Genomic DNA, 19,754 nt, shown 5'->3' with positions numbered 1-19,754 from the left:
GATAGATAGATAGATAGATAGATAGATAGATAGATAGATAGATAGATGATAGATAGACACAATACATAATATACATAGAATACATAATAATATACATATATCTGCATATATATATGTATACATACATATATAATATGTATCGATCATCTATTTTACATAATCCCTGCACTCAAGAACTTTATATTCTGTTTGGGAAGTAAAGGTATGAACATGAAATACTTTGGTGCTTGTCAGTAAACAAGGGAATGATATAAGTGCTATAAAAAGTCAGGAAGGGAGTAGCTCAGTTGGGTGGTGGAAGAAAGACCTTGTTGGAGAAGTGAGACTTAAGCTGGGCCTCAAGATGAACAGGATTCGAATAGATGGAGAGGAAAGGGACAATGATTTAGATAAAAATGGGGGTAAACGCCAGCCTAACAAAAGGTTTCTTTTCAGAAATGAATTTGACAATTATGGTGGGGTCCTACCTTTACTGGCGTCTTATCTTTGGACATCATTACATGGAAGACTGAGAAACTTGAGCTTTGTATGGTGACCAGTGAGGTTCCACTGGAGGTTCTCAATGAAACAGGTCATTGGATCCAAGGATTTAGAGCTATAGGAAGCCTTAGGGACAAAACCATTCTTTTTAGAAATGAGGACAACAGGACTGTGTTGGCAGAAGTGATGTGCACATGGTCACAAAGGGAGCAGGGAAAGGAATCCAAATTCTAACCTAAGCCCTCTGATTCAAAATCCAGTGCACTTCCCACTAAAAGAAAATGACTTTAAAAGATGAGTTGCCTCATCTCTCTCCTCCCCAATCCATCTTCCATCTATCTATCAAAGGGTTATTCCTAAAGTGCCAGTTGGAACATATGACTACCCTACTTAGTAAGTTTCAGTGTCTCCATCAAATAGAAACTCCTTTGTTTGACTTTTCAAAAACTAACGAGGCTCCAAACTAAATTTTCAGGATTATTATACTTTACCCCGTACTCCACTGCCTCGGTGCACACTTAACTAGATCTCTCTTGTTTCTTGGACAGGACACTCAATATTCTATCTCCACTTCTTTGCATAAGGTCCCTCTTACATTGCACCCCTTCTTTGCATCTGCCTCATGTAGCTCCTAGCTTTTTTTCAAAGAACAGCTCAAGGGCCACTTCTTTTCCTGATACCCCAAACTGCTAGTCCCTCTCTCCCAAAATTATCTTGTATCTACATAGCATATATTTTATATATACTTATGGGACTACATGCTAAAGCTCCTTGAGGGCAGGGGTCTATTTTATACTTTATGTCTCTAGCACCTAGCATATTGACAAACACATAGTAGGAGCTTAACATATACTTATTGATTTATTGATTAATTACTATCCTAGGAATGTAGAATAGTGGTATCAAACTCAAATAGGAGGATTTCTGTGGGTCAAATATTGCCTTAGAAAACCACAAATTAACATTATCTATGTTGTATTATACTTTTATTTATTTTATTAAATATTTCCCAATTAGATTTTAATCTGGTTCTGGTGCTCTCTGGAGTTTTACAGGCTGCATATGAGACAATGAGGATGTAGATTAGGATAATAGCAATGAGAATAAACTAAAAGAATTGATAGGGAAATGTTTTCATAGAGCCATTGAATTTTAGAATTAACAAGGACCTTAGGGATTATCCAGGTTAGTTGTCTTTAACTATATGTATGCATGTTATGTGTATGTATTATCTATGTATGTGTGTATGTATTTACCCATCCATTCATCTATCAGTTTATCTATTTCTCTTTTTATCAATCTATCTATCTATCTATCATATTTTAAGTAGCTCCTCTGTTCTTGACTTGAAGCCTTTGATTGTAAGTGTGGGAATGGGTTGCTATGGACTAGTGGTAGGCAAATGTTCTGTAGGGGGAACACAATAAAGTCAGATGAATTAAAGGCAACATTTATTAAGCTCTTACTTTATTATACAAAGCAGTGAAAATACAAAAATATAACAGTGCCTGCCCTCATGGTAGCTTCATTCTACTGCAGGGGGGTGGGGGGCACAGGGCAGGAGGAAGGAGTCATGAAGCATACAAGTAAGGGAAACACAAATACAAGAGGCTTTGATGGTCAGGAATCTGAAAAAAAGGAGAGAGGCAAGCAGAATGCAGGGGCATATATGAGAAAGGAGAGGAGGCCTAAAGTCAATAATTGATCAAAGCATATCAATTGAATAGACAAGCAAGTGCAGAAAAAAAACAGAAAGATAACCCAAGAGGAGATCAGATACAAAGGGAACTGAATTCCTAGGCCAGGGAGGAAAGGTAGAAGGGTAGGAATTGGGTAACATCAAAGAGAAAAACAGGAACACAGATCACCATCTATGCTAGCACTCCACCTGCATCTATTTTTTAAGAATGTTACTTAATGGGATGGAGCTGGTAGAAATCGGCAGCTGGCAAAGACACAGCATGCAGCAATGGAGAATCTGCAGTAGCAAATCCTGGCATAATCCCAGGTTGGAGATGAGGCCATCATGAACATGGAGGTTCACATGGGAGTAGAATAATGTTATACTCTCACCAAGAGATAAAAAAAATGTGCTTTCTCCTCTGAGTCTTCGAGGAATAAATGGTTGTATCCTCCAGAGCCAAATAGTATCAGGATGAAATAAAATGTCAATAGAATAAAGTGGTTTTTTTTTAATACAACCATATTCCTATAAAGAGGCAATTTCTTTCTCAGTCTTCCTACAACTGAGTGGGTTTGGCTTTACTACAACATGAGACTTAAGGATCTTACTTAACTGCCCATTCATTAAAACAAGCCTTCCTCCTTTGATTAAAGGAGGGGAGTTCATATGGCAAAAGTGGCATATACTGTGACATAAGGTAACTAAATTGGTTGGTTTTGCTTCAGGGTTGGGGAACCTGTGGCCTCAAGGTCACACCTTAAGTCCAGTTCTTTGACTGAATCCAAATTTCATAGAACAAATCCCCTCAATAAAAGAATTTGTTCTGTAAAACTTGAACTCAGTCAAAAGGCTGCACCTAGGACCTAGAGGGCCACACATGGCCTCAAGGCCACAGGTTCCCTACCCCTGGCTTAGATATTTATCTTTGTTGTGAGCAATGGTTCAGCTGGTGGTGATGGCATCATGGGGAATGACAATGGGGTAAAGGAAAAAGAAAATAATAAAACTTAACTTAGAAATTCACCATTAATACATAAATTTAAAATAACTACTACTACCAATAAGTAGCTTTGAAATAATTGAACTATCATCTAACTTGACCAGTGCTTCTCTTCTCTACACCCTGCTACTTAGGCAAAGCTGCTATAGAAACACAAATAGCAATAGGGGGTGAAGAGGAGAAGCAGTGCCTGAAAAGTTTATAAAGTGAAATAGCATTTCCTGAACACTGGAGGACCAAATGACCTGTATTTGTATAGTTACAAGTCCCAGGTGCAATGTCTTGTGGAACAGAAAGCATGACTAGTGTGGTCTTCCAGACATAGTCTATGGGCCAATCTAACCATAAAAGCTTATCTTTAATTTTAATGAAAACAATTGAAACTTTGCCTACTTGTGGTGCCTGCTGATGATCATTCAGGCTTCCAAAGTATCTCTCACTCAGACTAGGACACAGTCAACCCAGCACTCTGTACCCAAGAGCCCACAAAAGAGCAATTCTGATTCTGTTCTTACAAGCCTGCCAACCTTGCATCCAGCCTGCTCCCATCTCATAGAGGGAAGGATCAAAGATGACTTTTTGATTTTTGAGTGTCTAGTTCTCTCTTCCAGACCTTCACCTGCAAACCGCCATCCAGTTGAACAATCACAGTAGAAAGGGAGCCCTGCTATCCTTGATCACCAACCATAACTTCCACCATTTTGGCAGGGTAGACACCTTAACCAAATCAGCAAGGCATCCTAAGGGAAAGAGAGGAACCCATAAGGATCAAGTGGGCTAAGCCCCTACCACCTCAAAATCCTCAGGCTTAGGTCTAGAACTCCACTCTCAGGAGCCCAGGGAGGATTAGTACCTGCAGGCCTCCAGTCCTTTCTACAGGCCATCATCTAGCAAAGCTACACTGGAGATACAACCTGCCAACTTTCTCTGTAGGTGCTACAGCCCTGCATCCTTAGCAGCAATGGCTTATGAAGACCCAGAAAAGAGTTCTTACCACCAAAGTCTTTGGCATTGTCAAATGGCTCAACATACATGAGTCAGTTACTCAATAAATATTTATTACACACCTGCTATGTTCCAGGCATTGTGCTAAGTGCTGGTGATACAAAGAAAAGTGAGACAGTCCCTGTTCACAAGGAGCTCACGGTCGAACAAGAAAGACGACATGCAACCAGGACTATATAGGATGGTTTGGAAATAATCAACAGAGGGTAGGCACTAGAATCAAGGGGGATTGGCAAAAGGTTTCTTGTAGGAGGTGGGATTCTAGCTAGGATTTAAAGGAAGCCAGAAGGGAGGAGATGAGGAAGGAGAGCATTCTAAGCATGGGGGACAGTCAGAGGAAATGCTTAATGTCAGAAGTGTCTTTGATGAATAGCAAGGAGAGCACAGGATACATAGAGGGTGGGATGTAAGACATGAGAATGAACAGGTGGGTGGATGGACAAGTGTTATGAAGGGCTTTGAATTCCAAACAGAGCATTTTACATTTGATCCTGGGAATGATAAAGAGCCCACTGGAATTTATCGATTCCCCAAGTAGGATAGTCAGACCTATACCTCAGGAAGATCACTTCGACAATTGAGTGGTGGATGGACTAGAGTGGGGAGAGATTTGTAATGGTGAGACCAGCCAGCAGGGTATTGAAGTAGTCCAGTTGTAAGGTGAGGGAGTAATGTCAGAAGAGAAAAGGGAGCATATGTGAGAGATGTTACAAAGATGATTTTATAAATGGAAATGACACTAAGGATTCATTACAATAAGCCTTGCCACTGAACCCTGTCTTTCCGTTCAACTTGCAGCTGAAAGCTCCTCTCTGTGTTGTGTTACTCTACTAGAAGGTGAGCAATTTGAGGGAAGGGACTGCCTTCCTTTTCTGTTTGTTTCCATAGCACTTAGCACCCTGTTTTGCACAGAGCAAGCACTTAATAAATACCTTCTCATTCACGCATTTTCATTTACTTATTTTCTTCCAAGTCTAATCTATCTTCTTAGGAATGAATCCTCATTGAGCCTTTAATATTACCATCTTTTTTCCCCTATAACATATTACATCTTCTCTTGGTATCAATATGTAAAGGGAAATTTAATTCCTTGCATGAAAGTCATAGTAACTTCTAAGATACCCTACCTGGAAGGATCCTCTCTTTGATGGTATGTGTTGTTGGGCTTTGAAGAAGTTGGGGGGAGACTTATACTCTGGAAAATGATACAACATAGCATCTGGAAGTATGACCATTGTGGTCTTCCAGATAGTTTGTGGGCTGGTCTAAACTATAAACATTGGATGTGCAGCTGCTATGAACGAATACTAAGAAGGCTCACAGGAAACACTGGAAGAAAATAAAAGAGAGAGAAGAGAGGAACTGATGTTTTCTTGGAATGGTTTTTTTAACTGATATAAAATTACTGATTGTGTCATAAAAGCACTAGGCAGATAACTTGGCCTCCCCCACTGCTGCCAGTTTAAATAGGGAACCATATGCTTGTATCCTAAGGGACTGAGTGTGGTAGGTCATCCAAGCAGCTCTGCATGGCTGTGAGTCATAGAATATCACAGTTTCTAAAGAATTAAAGTTGTGGTTCACTCAAAGGTCAATGACAAAGCATATGGTAGACATGAGAAGCCTGTAACACATTACAAACAAGATATCAGAGGAGAGAAGATGCATAAAAGATGGCATCAAAGAAACGTGTGTCCAGAAAAAGGATTGGTAGTGCTGCAAGATGGACAATACAAGTGTTCCACTGGCATCTGTTAATGTCAAGAGAAGTAGAAGAAGGCCCCTAGCAATTAGGTGGACTTCCTATAAAAGATTTATGGGAAGACAAGAATGAAAATCAACCAAGATGGGTAGACATGAATGAAATGTTATCTAAATGATTAGAAGGAACAGCCATGAAGTCACACATCCATCAAAGTATCAAAGAAATCTTGAAATAGTTCTCAGACTAAACAGTTTAAGGACCACTATGACCAATTTAATCCTACCACTGGATAGAGGGAAGGATGAGCACAGGAAATTCTTGCACAAGGAACCTTCTTTGACCAATGCTGGGTGGCACTTTTTCTGCAATTTATGGTTTTTAAAGAATTTCTTAGCACTTTGAGAGGGTAAGCTATTTGTCTAGAATCACAATATAGCCAGTTAAACATCAAAAACAGTTCTTTAGTCAGGGGTGTGCTGATACATACTCAACTAGCTCTCTGAAGCACTTATACATTTTAAAATTGAGTACGCATCATTAACATTTTCTCCATCACTCTCTTAAGTTTACACAATCAACAGGAAAACAATAAATCAAGCCCTGATTGTAGCATTTGCTGAGGTGTTAGTATTCACACTAAAAATTTAACAGGCAGTTCTTGAGAGACTTTGGAAACCTGACTCCAACACACCTTTGAAAAACAATTTTTCTTAGTTCTAATCATAGTTTTTTCTGCACTATTTCCATGTTGCCTGTCAATTCTCCCTCTAACAAGATTAATTTGACTAAAATAAACCTGTGTACACAGTGTTGGAAATTCAGAAGTGAAAAACCAAAAGCATCTGTAAATCTTTACTATTATGTATACACAATTGTTCTATATTGGACTGGTCCTCACCTCACCACCACACTATACTTGTTTCCTTTTTCTGATTCCACCAAGGCTTTTGTACATTATGGTAGTATGGATCTGGCCTGAGATCAGACTTTTTCTCTTCTCACAGTTCAACATATTTTATGTGAATTTTTTGGATTCATATAAATTAAAATCTTTGCACTTGTAGGCATATATTTGCCAAAGGTTTGTGTCTAGGGACTTTAGGGACATGAATCCATTGGTATAATTTGGCCCTTTTCTTATTTAGAAGAAATGAAAATGAAGGGAACTATAAAGCCATGTTCACTTAACAGTTGCTGATTCACAGCTATAAATGACTAGAATCAAAGATTATTTCTCAAACCAACTGTAAGGCTAAATGGTCACTTTCACCTCTGTGCTTATGAGGAAAACTCTTCATATTAGCCCTTGTAGTTGCTTTACAATAACCTGCAGGCTAAGGGATCTGTCTCTCAGTGGTGGGAATTATTAAACAGACTTTTATGATAACCAGCCAACCTAGCACTTCTAAATCAGACTCCCAGTATATACCTCAAGCTGAGGCTTAGAGAGAATCATGTTCTAATGGCCTCGTCCTCGAACTCAGAATTAAAAACACCAAGAATCTCATTCACAACTCATTTCCTGAATTATCATGCAGCCTTAGAAAAAGTAAGTCACATTTTTGGCTTATCCATTTTAGGAAAGTGTCAGTGGAGAAGAAATGTTAGCCAGTGTCTGGGAATTATGAAGTCCTGTCTGGAATTAGGCATCAGGTCCCACCATGGGCTATCCACTACACTGTTTTCACTGAGTGTAATAAGAAAGTTGTCAAAGGAGATGAGGTCAATTAAAGATTAAAGAAGGCACACCTTGAGGCTATGTTGTCCATTTTTATGCAAGTACCAATAGGGTAGGTTGATGGGAGAGGTCTTTGTGTGTGAGAAAGAGGAGTTATTTTACAGAGATGCAGGAAAGTAGATTCTGGAATCTAATGGAAAGGAAAGAGAAGGAGTTCAAATTGTTAGAGTCATAAAAGATATAAGGGGTCATCTCATCCAGGCTCCTCATTTAACAGATAAGAAAGAAGAAGTAGAGACATAAAGAAACTTTGCCCAGGGTCACACAGCTAAGTGAGAGAGCTGAGACTTCAACTCAAATCTCCTGACTCCAAGTCAAGTGTTTCTTCCATTAAATACTGCACTACTTCCTGCACTTGGATGAATACTTTTAAAGGTTCCTTTGGGATATTCTTTAAAACCATGATTTTACTGCTTCTGTTTAAATCACAGTATCTGCTGCCGAAGAGAAATTTTGTTAGAACTTCAGCAAATAGGATGTATTCTGAAGATAACATTTGCTTAAAAAAAAAAAAAGAAATCCTTCTCTAGTGAGTTCCTTTAATGCATTTTTCACTAGCAAGTACCAACACAAGGAAAGGATTCCTTACTCTCTCATCCCTGCTATTGTTCAATTGTTCAATCATATCCAACACTTTGTAATCTCACAGATTGATGGATTATACTGTCCATAGGATTTTCTCAGCAAAGTTTGTCATTTCCTTTCCCAGGGGATCAAGGCAAACAAAGGTTAAGTGACTTGCCCAGGGTCACATAGCTAGTAAGTCTCTGAGGCAAGATTTGAACTCAGCTCTTCCTGACTTTAGGCCCAGCACTCTAGCCACTGAGTCCCCTAGCTGTCTCCTTTCACACATAGATAATTTTTTTAAGTGTCTATATGTGTGAGATCTAAAATATGCATGACTCCTTTAAGACCTTTTGATAATAATTAATCCAGTAAACTATGCTACTCAGTCACTGGCCTTTTAAGAATTGTGGCCATGTACCAGTATCTGGCATCCATAAAAGCGAAGAAGCTTTTTGTGAAACATGTGGTCTGCTGAAGGAAAGCCAACAATCTTTGGAGTTTTTAATTACCCAAACCATCAAACCATCTCAAAACTGCTAGTCTTCAAGAGAAGAATGAATGATTTGGATATTAATTCAAAATATAAACATCTGTTTGTATTCACAGCTCACAGTGTGGGTATGTGAGCTGTTTTTCCCCAATTAGAAAAGACTTTCCCTTCAGTTCCCATTATAGAAATTGGACATGTCACAAAATTTTGTCCATTCAAGCAGATTCAGCAATTGCATGTAGCTTTACATTTTTAAAAAATGGATAATGGTTTATTAGGAACATTAATATCTTATATTTGTGTAGTGTTATATGTGACAATTCTTTGAACATTCCAAAGTATTCTGAACCAGGTAATCATTTGATACTCAATGGAACTTTGCAAAGTCAATAGAGTGAATATTAGAGAATTATCATAAGATCACACACAGAGTCACAGAACTGGTATTGGGAGGGACCTCAGACATCATCTAATTTTCTCATTTAAAAGATGAGAAAGTTGAGGATCTCGGAAATTAAGTAATTTACTAAGGTCAGTTGGTCAGTCAATAAACATTTATTAAACATCTACCATGTACTAAGTACTGTGCTAATGTCACACAGGTAGTAAATTTATGGGATTAAAATATTATAGATCCAGAACTGGAAGTACTTCAGAGGTCCTTCTAGTACAACCCCATCATTTTACAAATGAGGGAGGTTATGACTTTTCTCAAGTTCACAGATACGAAACATTTCAGAGGCAAGATTTGAACTTAGGTTTTCTGACTCCAGAAATAGCGTTCCTTTCATTATATCACTCTTATTATATCCATTTTATAAATGAGGAAAATGAGTTTAATTGAGATTGTGACTTACTCAAGATCACATGTGCTTAAGTACAAGAGCAGACTCAAGAACCCAGGACTTTTGAATCCTAATTTGATGTATTTTCCACAGTCCAGCATACTGGATCTATTTTAAAACAATCCTAAGAACAAGACCAAATCTCATAGGTCCTGAACAAGCTCTAATATGACCTTAGACAAATCATAATATGTTTCTGGGCCTCATTTTCCTCATCTATGAAATTATGTGGTTGTAATAGATGACCTCTCAATTCCCTTCCACCTCTAATGGGGTATGATCCTCTGATTTATGATCTATGGGCAAAAGTCATGCAGCAAATCCAGTTTGATATTTGATAGGTCATGATTTATTTCAACACTTGTAGTGAATTTCCATAGTTTAGAACCATCAGTCCATTTTTGCTTTGTCATTTTGTTCCTTTTCTCACTGTGTACCCAAATCAGGTTGCATTACCCAACTGCCTTGATTCATCTCCCCTGAAAAAGGGCAGTAACTCAATACTGAAAAGATCAGCACCCAGGCTACCAGTGAGAACCACTACATTCAATATGCAGATGTTAAGCCTCCCTTACAATTCTGTTTCTAATTTAGGAGCTGAACTAATTTTCCAAAACACCACTATTCATCCAACCCTGAGAACTATACTTTTTTTTGCCTCTTATAAAAAATTGAGCTTTTGAAGGGAGAAAGCTTATTTATTCAATAACTTGTTTTACATAATTTGAGAATTTCCCCCAAGGATTCAGAATTTTCTGGCAAGTTTCCCTAATCAAAAAGAAGGACCAAACATTTAATTGACATCTATCCACAATTCATTCCAGTTATCTTTCACCTGTGATTACCCTGTTGGGGTGTACTGAATGCAAGAAGCTAAATCCCAATAGAATTAGTTCCTCCTATAAGCAAACAAAAGGAGGGGGTGGGGAGAGATTTACTTGATAAATTATTCAGGTATGTTCAAACATAATGCACCTGTTGCATTGTTCAATAACAAAACCCCTGCTGTGTTTTTCATGTGTTTTATCTAGGTAAGGAGCAATCGTTATGATACTGATTGTACAGACCCAGGAAGTGTCATAATATGACTTCAAAGATAGGACCTTCCCTTTGGGGCCTGCAATAAACAAACTAGGTAGGAATAATAGCATCACCTTGAATTTTCAGAGTAGCATGCCCAATGGTGCCCAATGCACTTTCTAGCAAATGAACTCCTTTAATCCTCACAACATTTTTGTAGAGGATACCAAGACAGAGGACGTTGTTCATTATAGTGTAAGTATATTGCCACCTGCTTCCTACCTCTTTTCCCTGGGTGACCATTAAGGACAATGTCCATGAAGCATTCTGATCTCCTTGGAAACAGGCAATATCAAGGAAGAAAATCTCTACTTTGAGGCTGCTGTAGATGAAGGACATGAAGGGCTAAACCTCTGACCTAAAGTCACACACATATTAAGGTGCAGAACCAGAATTATCAACTACATCTTCTGTCTCTGAGTCCAGGGCCCAGTCCACTCTCCCATTTTCCTGTTCCACTCCTGATTTTTCCTTGTAGGACCAACTCTCTCTTTCTGCTCCCCATCTCACTAGGCTAAGAATGTGAGCGGCAAAGACCATATTTGTGTCTTTCTTTTCATCCCCAAGAGTACAGCACAATATAATGGTCTCATAAATGCAAGTTCCTTGATTGTTAATTAAGAAAACATGGATCTAACTAAAAGTCTCACAGACTGTTTTCTTTCTACTACACACTCCCATTTTTGTTTTGCTGTGTTTTGTGGACTTGCGAATCCATTAGTATAGGGAATTCCACATAAAGAAACTCCAACTACCAATGCAGATTAACAACTATTCTGAAATTATTAGTCAGACTTGAATGGGGGCACTAAGAGGTTTGATAACTTTTCCATGGTAATGGGCAATATAGATCAAAGGCAGGGCCTGAATCCAGCTCTTACAGAATGTAGCTGGCATTCTATTCCTTCGAGCTGACTCTTGGATATTTCCATTGGTGGCTGAGTTGGAGATGGGGGGGAAGGAGGGAGGAAGGCCTAACTATCCTAACTGAAGGGGAATAAATAAGAGGGAGAAATGCTGAGTTGCTCGCTTTCTTTTAGACCTGCTGTCTGATTTTTTTGACTTACTACCTGGCTTTTCTGTGCCTTGGGCATAAGGACACATGGACACATGACTGTCACAACTTTCCAGTTATTTTAGTTGACAAGGGCTGGCACAATTTGAAGACATGCTGGGCCAAGGTGAAACTGCTCAAGTAGTCAGCAGTTTGAATGAAATTGTTCCTTTCATCCACATCCAGGACCCTCTGAGATTGAATACAGTCACCATAAAAACTCCATTCACCGAAAATCGATCTTGCATTTTTCAGGATCTCTTCCCTTCAGTAAGAAGCCTTAAAAGAAATCAATTTTACACTTCTGGTCCCCAACACTCTTACAGCTGCCTGAGAGTACAAGGCACAGCAAATTAACTTTGGTGTGAGTTTTGTACTGGTACCATGGTAATCCTTCTATAAACACAATCCCAGGAACAACTAATTTCCTGTTTTAACTAGTGCTGAACAAAGGAAGTAAAGTTATTTTTCCCAAGATAAAGAGCCATAAAACTGCACAGGGAAACCAGTAGAAACTATTCTTTCTTTGCCCTCTGGGGTCTGAGAGCCAATAATTTAGTCACAAAAACTAACATGACCCTTTCTAGAACAGTAGGTCCTACTAAGACCGTGATGCCAGACAGCTGCTCCTTTCTTGTCAAACATTGGTGTCTGCAGGTTAAAAATAGATGGACCCAAGACCCACACATATCCAGGAAGTGGCATGCAGAGCCAAGCTTCAGGAAAAGCAGAGCTAGTATTCCACAAAGGTCCCCTCCCACTATAGAACATAGTATAATTGATTTAGAGCTTAGAGGGGATATTATAGACCATAAGATCCAATATGGGAACTGAGGTGCAGAGAGGTAAATAGACTTGCCCAGGGCCACACAGTTGTTAAACATCTTAGGCAAGATTTGGTACCAAGTAATCTGGACTCCAATCTAGTGCCCTATGTGTTCCTCTGACCCACAACACTCCCAAGTGAGATCCAAACCAGATTAAAATATAATTAGGAAATAGTTAACGAAATAAATAAAACTACGATAAAACAAATAATATTGTACTTTAAAACTATGTCAGTATGAAGCCTGCAGGAATCCTTATGTACCGATTAGTGACTCCTGTTTCTATTTGAGTCTGGCCACATTGTACTACACCAAGCTCTCTCCCTTTTCATCTTGAAATCCAGGTGAGGAAGAGGGAAATTAGAACAGGAGATATTGTCCTGCTTCTGGCAGCCAAGAGATAGAGTGGCTATGGAGTCAGACCTGGAGTAAAAAAGACCAGAATTCAAATTCAGCCTCTAGTTTTATGACCCTGGACAAATCATTTAATCACAGTCTGTCTTCATTTCTACATCTGTATAATGGGTATAATAATAGCACTTACATCTCAGGATTATTATGAGAATCAAATGAGATAGCATTTGTAAAGAGCTTCCCAAACCTTAAAGCACTATGTAAATAATGGTAGCTATAATTGGTCAGGCCCTGGACCTTGATGGAATGATTCAGCCTCACAGCTGTGCTTCCTGTCCCACCTGCCAATCCTTTCTGCCTGGCCCACTTGCCTACACCAACACATTTCAGTTGGCAGGCAGCAAACCTCACATTACTTTTACAGATTCAATTAAATATCATGTTTCTCCTTACTCTGTTGAACCATTCACTTAGTAATTCATGCCATAATTCTCCCACTCTTTCTCAGGCAGTAAATTCAGTCTGAAGGAGCATTCAGGTTTTCTTCACTTGAGAATCTGGGTGTTGCTATTTGTTAGTTCGGTTGAGTTTCTGACACTTATCTGAATCCTAGGGTCCATAACCAATTAACTTGTAATTAACAATTAAATTGTAATTAACATTGCAATCAGTGGCCTTAGTCAACAAATCCATCAACCTATGAAGATCTTATAAATCCCATTTTCTCTTTCTCTTCTGCATTCAGTTTACCATCATAAGCAAAATGACAACCCAAAGTAGGGAACATTTCCATTTATCCAAATGACAAGCAGACAGTGGTCATATGAAAGGACTGCTTCTAGAATTTCTGGGAGGTTCATTTATTCTGCTCCATTTATTAAAGGATTACAATTCAATGAATAGTGGAAGGGTCCTTGTAAGGAGGGTGATGATCTCCTCAGGGAATAGTTGTATCACAAAAACATTTAACAGTTTGTAACTGTTAAGGAGTGTTAGTGGATGAAATATGTCAACAGAAAATCCTGTATTTTCTGGGAAATTCTTTTAAAGTAGATTTTTATTGATAACTTTTGTTCTTACATTGCCTACATTTCCCTGGTATCCTTTCCATTCCCCCTCCCAAAGAGCCGTCTCTCATTTAAAAAAAAAAAAAAGAAGAGAAAGGAAAGGAAATAAAACAGCAAAAACTGATCAATACATTAAAAAAAATGATGTTATATGGAACATCCCACACCCATTTCCTAAAAATCTTTAAGAATAAAATAGATACCTACCTCTAATTTGGTCAAGTTAAGAAGCTTAAAATGACCTCTGATCAATTCATTTTGCTGTTCCTTTCTATTACGTTCCTCTTGTTTAGGCTTATGTTGTGTTCTATATCGTTTTTCTGGTTACAGACTGTTTCATTCATAGAATGAGACCCAGATAATAAGGAAGGAAGCTTTCATTAGCAAGCATAGATATATTCAAAGCAAATTTGGTGGGCCATACTGACATTTGCTTACCTGATAATCTTGGGAAATGATTTACAAAGCTAATCTAAATGTAGTTTTACCTATTAACTAAAGTAATGGATTGCATCAACATTTGCTAAACTCTGTTCTGAAGAATCCTGGTAATTCCTTATAGTACAAACAAGAATCTCATGTAACAGTTTTGATGTTACTCATATTGTCCCCTCAAATTTATCAACTATAAAATTATGTAAGAATCAAAAAGTAGTTATTTTTTAATTATTAAAATAAACATTTTTTCCATTTTTTCCCTAATTTCCCTTTTCTTTTCCTCTTCCCTTTGTCCCAAGGGTATTTTAAATATAGGCATCACTCTCACTTTGTTCAGGCCAGCTTTTCTAAGGCTGGTCATCATATTTAAATATGTGATCATATCAATGTGGAAAGCATCGAGTTAGATAATTTCTTCAGGTTTCCTTGCAGGAAATGCTCCATCTTCCCAGTCTGTGAATTTTCAATGTTCATGTCTGGAATGCTCTCAGTCCTCAACTTAATCCTCTTGGCTTCCCTGCCTTCCTCCAAGTCTCAGCTAAAATCTCACCTTTTGCAGGAAACTTTTCCCAGTCCTCTTTAATGTTTGAGCCTTCCCTCTGAAATTTTCTCCAAATTACCCTACCTACATTTATTTATACAAAATTGTTTGCGTGTTGTCTCTTTCATTAAACTGTAAGCTCCTTGAGTACAGGTATTGTTTTGCTTTTCTTTGTACATTTAGCCCAGTGTCTGCAACATAGTAAACACTTAATAAATGCTTGTTGACTTGACCTCATGACTGCTAGAAGTCAATCAAGTCATACTCCATATAAATGTATTACCGTATATAACTCTTTAATCTCATTATAACATGGTTCATTAAAAGAGAGAATGACAGTAGGTGTAATACTGAACTAAGAACCATGAATCAATTAATAAGCATTAGTTAAACACCTACTGTGTTCGAGGCACCGTGCTAAGCCCTGCAAACACCCAGTAAAAAAATAGAGCAACTGGGGCGGCTAGGTGGTACAGTGAATAGAGCACTGGCCCTGGAGTCAGGAGGACCTGAGTTCAAATCCGGCCTCAGACACTTAACACAAAACTAGCTGTGTGACCTTGGGCAAGTCACTTAACCCCAATTGCCCTACCTTTCCCCCTCCAAAAAAAAGCAAAACAAAAAAAATAGAGCAACTCCCACTATCAAAAAGCTTATCACAAGGCAGTTAGGAAAATAGAACATTAGCACTTTTCCCCTGGTTTAACAACATTTATTGTGGAGATATCATAATGTTTATTGGCAAATCAAAAAAATAACTTCCTATAGAAAGTGATGCTTGGGAAGCTTTTGAAAGAAGGCAGGGGCTCCGAAGGTGGAGGTGAGGAGGGAGTATGTTCTAGTAACTAGGATTAACCAGTTTACTGGACTAAGAGTGTGGGAAGGAGAGTAACATGAAAAAAACTGGAAAGACGGATAAGCACTAGGTTGTGAAGGACTTTAAAAGCTAAGCAGAAGAATTTATGTTTGATCCTAAAGGCAAAAAGGAATTGCTGGAGTTGAGTAGGGAAATGACACAGTCAAAACTTCACAAAAAGAAAATCACTTTGGTGCTTATATGGACAATAGTGCAGAGTGTGGAGAGACTGGAGGCAAAGTTAATTAAGAAGCCATTCAAATGATTGGGATGAGAGGGATGTCAGTCTTGGTCTGGGGGAGTGGGGGTCTGAGTAAAGAAGAGTCATGTGAAAGAGGCAGAAATAGCAAGATTTGGCAACTGAATAGATATGTGGAATGCAGGGGTGGGGTGAGAGGGTGAGGATAACACCAAAGTTACAAACTTGGGAGGAAGAATTGTGATACCTGCAACAAAAGGGATGAAGTTTTGAAGTGGGGTAGAAGATAATGAGTTCTGAGTTATACATGGATTGTTTGGTAGAGTTCCAGGACATCCAGTTTGAGAAGTCCTAGAGGCAATCAGTGACGTGAGACTGATGCATAGAGGAGAGAGTAGGACTAAACATGCATACATACATACAGACAGACATATATATATATATATATATATATATATATATATATATATATATATGGGGAATCAATTGACTTCCCTGAACTTCAGGTTTCTCATTTTCTAATCAGTCAAATGAAAATAACAATAGCACCTACCTCATAGGATGGTTGTGACCATCAAATAAGATAATACCCATAAGTGCCTTAAAAACCTTAAAACTCTTTACAAATGGGGTGGCTAGGTGGTGCAGTGAATAGAGCACTGGCCCTGGAGTCAGATGGACCTGAGTTTAAATCAGGCCTCAGACACTTAACACACACAGAAAAAAACTAGCAGTGTGACCTTGGGCAAGTCACTTAACCCCAATTGCCCTACCTCCCCCCCTCCAAAAAGCAAAAAAGAAAACACTTTACAAATGTTAGCTATTATTGCTGCTGCTACTATGCCTACTACCATCACCATGACTACCACCATTACTACCACCTGTGCTACTACTATTACCACCACCACCACTACTACTACTACTACTATCACTATCCTGACACTACTATTACCATCATTACCACCCCTACTACTACTGCCATCACCATCATCAACAACAACACCACCAGTACTACTGCTAGTAATACTACTATTACTACTACCACTACTATTACCATCACCACCACTACCACTAATTACCATCACCACCACAACTACCATCACTACCACCATCACCACTACTACTGCCATCACCATCACCATTATTACCACCATTACTTCTGATGCTGCTGCTGTTGTGCTGCTGCTGCTGCTGCTACTACTACTACTACTACTACTACTACTACTACTACTACTACTACTACTACTACTACTACTACCACTACCACTACTACTACTACTACTACTACTACTGACTAGCCAATGGAAGAAATATAATCTGATAGGTCTAACTGCCAAAGTTAAAGGATAACAGTTTTAAGTACATAGAGTTATGTTTCAAAGCCTAGAGTATGTGGAAATCAACGAAATAATGAGCCTTAGTTTTTGTTTTTGTTTTTATTGGACCTGTGATTTCATTAGAATAGAGAACTCCCAGTGGAGAAACTCCTAACACACAAATCAGCACCTTCCCTGCACCTTAGAGAGCTGCCTGGGGGCACTGAGACTCTGTTATTTGCCCAAGGGCACACAATGAGTGTATGACAGAGGTGGAATGCAGGTTCAGGCTCTACCTCAAAGGTCAACTATCAACTATCCATACTGCCTTTTAATAAGTCATGCTATAATGGGATAAAGAGAGGGATAGACTACACATGCTTTGAGTTCATTTTTAACTTCTTATCATCTTACCTGGTGCTTATATTTTTCATTTCCTGCCTTTAAACAAGTGTATTGTGCCATAAAAAAACATCCTTTATCCTTATATACTTACTAAATAAGCTTATCTGATTATGGGTACATCTAGCACACCTCTGTAGATGATTCCAGGGAGTTTTGCACCAAGAAAGAACTTGGGTCTATAACCATAATCATAATCCTTTCACCTGATGAAGCTGTTGCTTCCAGCTAAACCTGACTGTGTTCTGTTAAAATTTCTCTATTCAAGGTTAATCTGTAATTGACTTTTCTCAAATGATTGAGGTCCCCAAATATTTAGAAATAAGCATAGATTGGAATATCCCACTGACTAGTCAATGTACTTAAAAAATATATATATACACACATATACATATATATACTTTAAATTATTTAAGTTGATTGTGATGCACCTGGAACTATTTGTTTGTTTGGAGGTAAGTTGCCAAAGAGAGTTTTTTTACCTTTCTGAAAATGTAGCTTTAATATCTATGGGAAAAAGCAAGAGAGTAGATTTACCAGGCATGTCAGCAATAACATGAAAACTTTTCATGAAAAGCAAAACAAAACAACAATAACCAAAAAGCCTCTCCAGAAGTCTGAATACGTTTAATATATAACTCCTGAATGCATATAAAACATGGGTTTTATAAATAGAGTTACAGTGTGCTCTACTAGTGTAACATTTCCAGGCCATAAAATTGCTATAATCTTGATCTAACTGTTGTCATATATATTTTCCAGATGAATCCATTTATATAAACCAGGCTAATAAATCAAGGGGGAAAATCAGTCTGGTTGTGACAAGAGACATCCAGGCTGTTGCTGCTAGGGTAGGTAAGTAGTCTGTGAAAGCAGTTTTCAGGAGCAGGGACTAGAATTATCAATAAGTCACATCACTTGTCAGTCCCCCCAAAACAAACAAATGCTCTGTTTAATCAGATGTGGTTCATCCAGACTGATTTATACTAAGTTGTCACCATTGAAAAGAACTTTTTAGATAATCAGGCACATATTTAATTTAGTTGTCTGGCATGGACAATAACTGTATTTTTTTTTTTTCCTTGCTAGTCTTTTTTCAATGGGGGGGGGGGGGTAATCAGGAAGTCAGCAGCATGTAGTCTTATTCAAGCTATTTCCTGGGTTACCACGAAGCCAAGGTCAGGTCTAACCACTTAATCTTAAGCTGTTGCTTTAGGCACAATATAAGATAGATAATTGACAGAAATTTCCAGTATTAGCAAAAACAAAACAAAAAAAACTAAAAACAAAACAGCACCTCAAATAGTATCATAAATTTGGAATTGTAAGGGATCATAATGTTATCTAGTCATCCATTAAGTTGACATATAATGAAACTGAAGCCCAGAGGTGTTGAATTACTTGGCCAAGGTCATACAGGTAATAAAATGATGAGTTGAATTTCAAACCCAGATTATCTGACAACAAATTTAGGATTTTTTTTTCATTGTACTACACTGCCTTGACTTGAAAAAGTCAGAGTGATTTGTATAAGTCACAATACTCTGAATGATTGCCAGGTTAGGAGAATCTAGGATCGGAAAGCTTAGATCACTAGAGTATAATCTGGTATAAATGTATGAGGGCACATGATAGAAAATACTATCTACAGCCAGAGAAAGAACTGATAGGGTCTGAATGCCGATCAATACATACTATTTTCACTTTATTTTTTCATGCTTTTTTTCCTTTTGAAAACTATAATTTTTTGCAAACTTGTTTCTTTTTTCCCAACATCACTAACATGGAAATATGTTTTACATGATTGCACATATATAACCTATATCAAATTGCTTACTATCTATGGGAAAGAAGAGGGAAATGAGGGAAGGAGAAAAAATTAGAACTCAAAATTTTATTTAAAAAATGAATGTTAAAAATTGACATTATATGTAACTGAAAAAAAAACAAAATACTATTAAAAATCAAATCAAATTTATGAGGGCACATGAGCCATAGCACTGGGCGTAGAGTCAGGAAAACCTGAGTTGAAATCTGGCCTCAGACATTTACTAGCTATATGACCCTGGATAAATCACTTAATCTCTATTACAGTTTGTAAAATGA

General features: G+C 38.0%; 1 protein-coding gene across 2 annotated transcripts in view; it reads left to right on the top strand.

The window, feature by feature from the left end:
• Positions 1-19,754, top strand: part of SLCO3A1 (solute carrier organic anion transporter family member 3A1) — a 355,744-nt gene that overhangs the window by 114,544 nt on the left and 221,446 nt on the right. The window lies entirely within an intron of this gene.

This window comes from Petaurus breviceps, unplaced genomic scaffold (assembly GCF_028583685.1).
Source record: "Petaurus breviceps papuanus isolate PSGF00001 unplaced genomic scaffold, PetGlider_PUasm1.0 37, whole genome shotgun sequence".
Lineage (NCBI taxonomy): Eukaryota > Metazoa > Chordata > Mammalia > Diprotodontia > Petauridae > Petaurus > Petaurus breviceps.
Note: the sequence above shows the minus strand (reverse complement) of the source record. Positions and strands in the feature narration are given on the sequence as shown.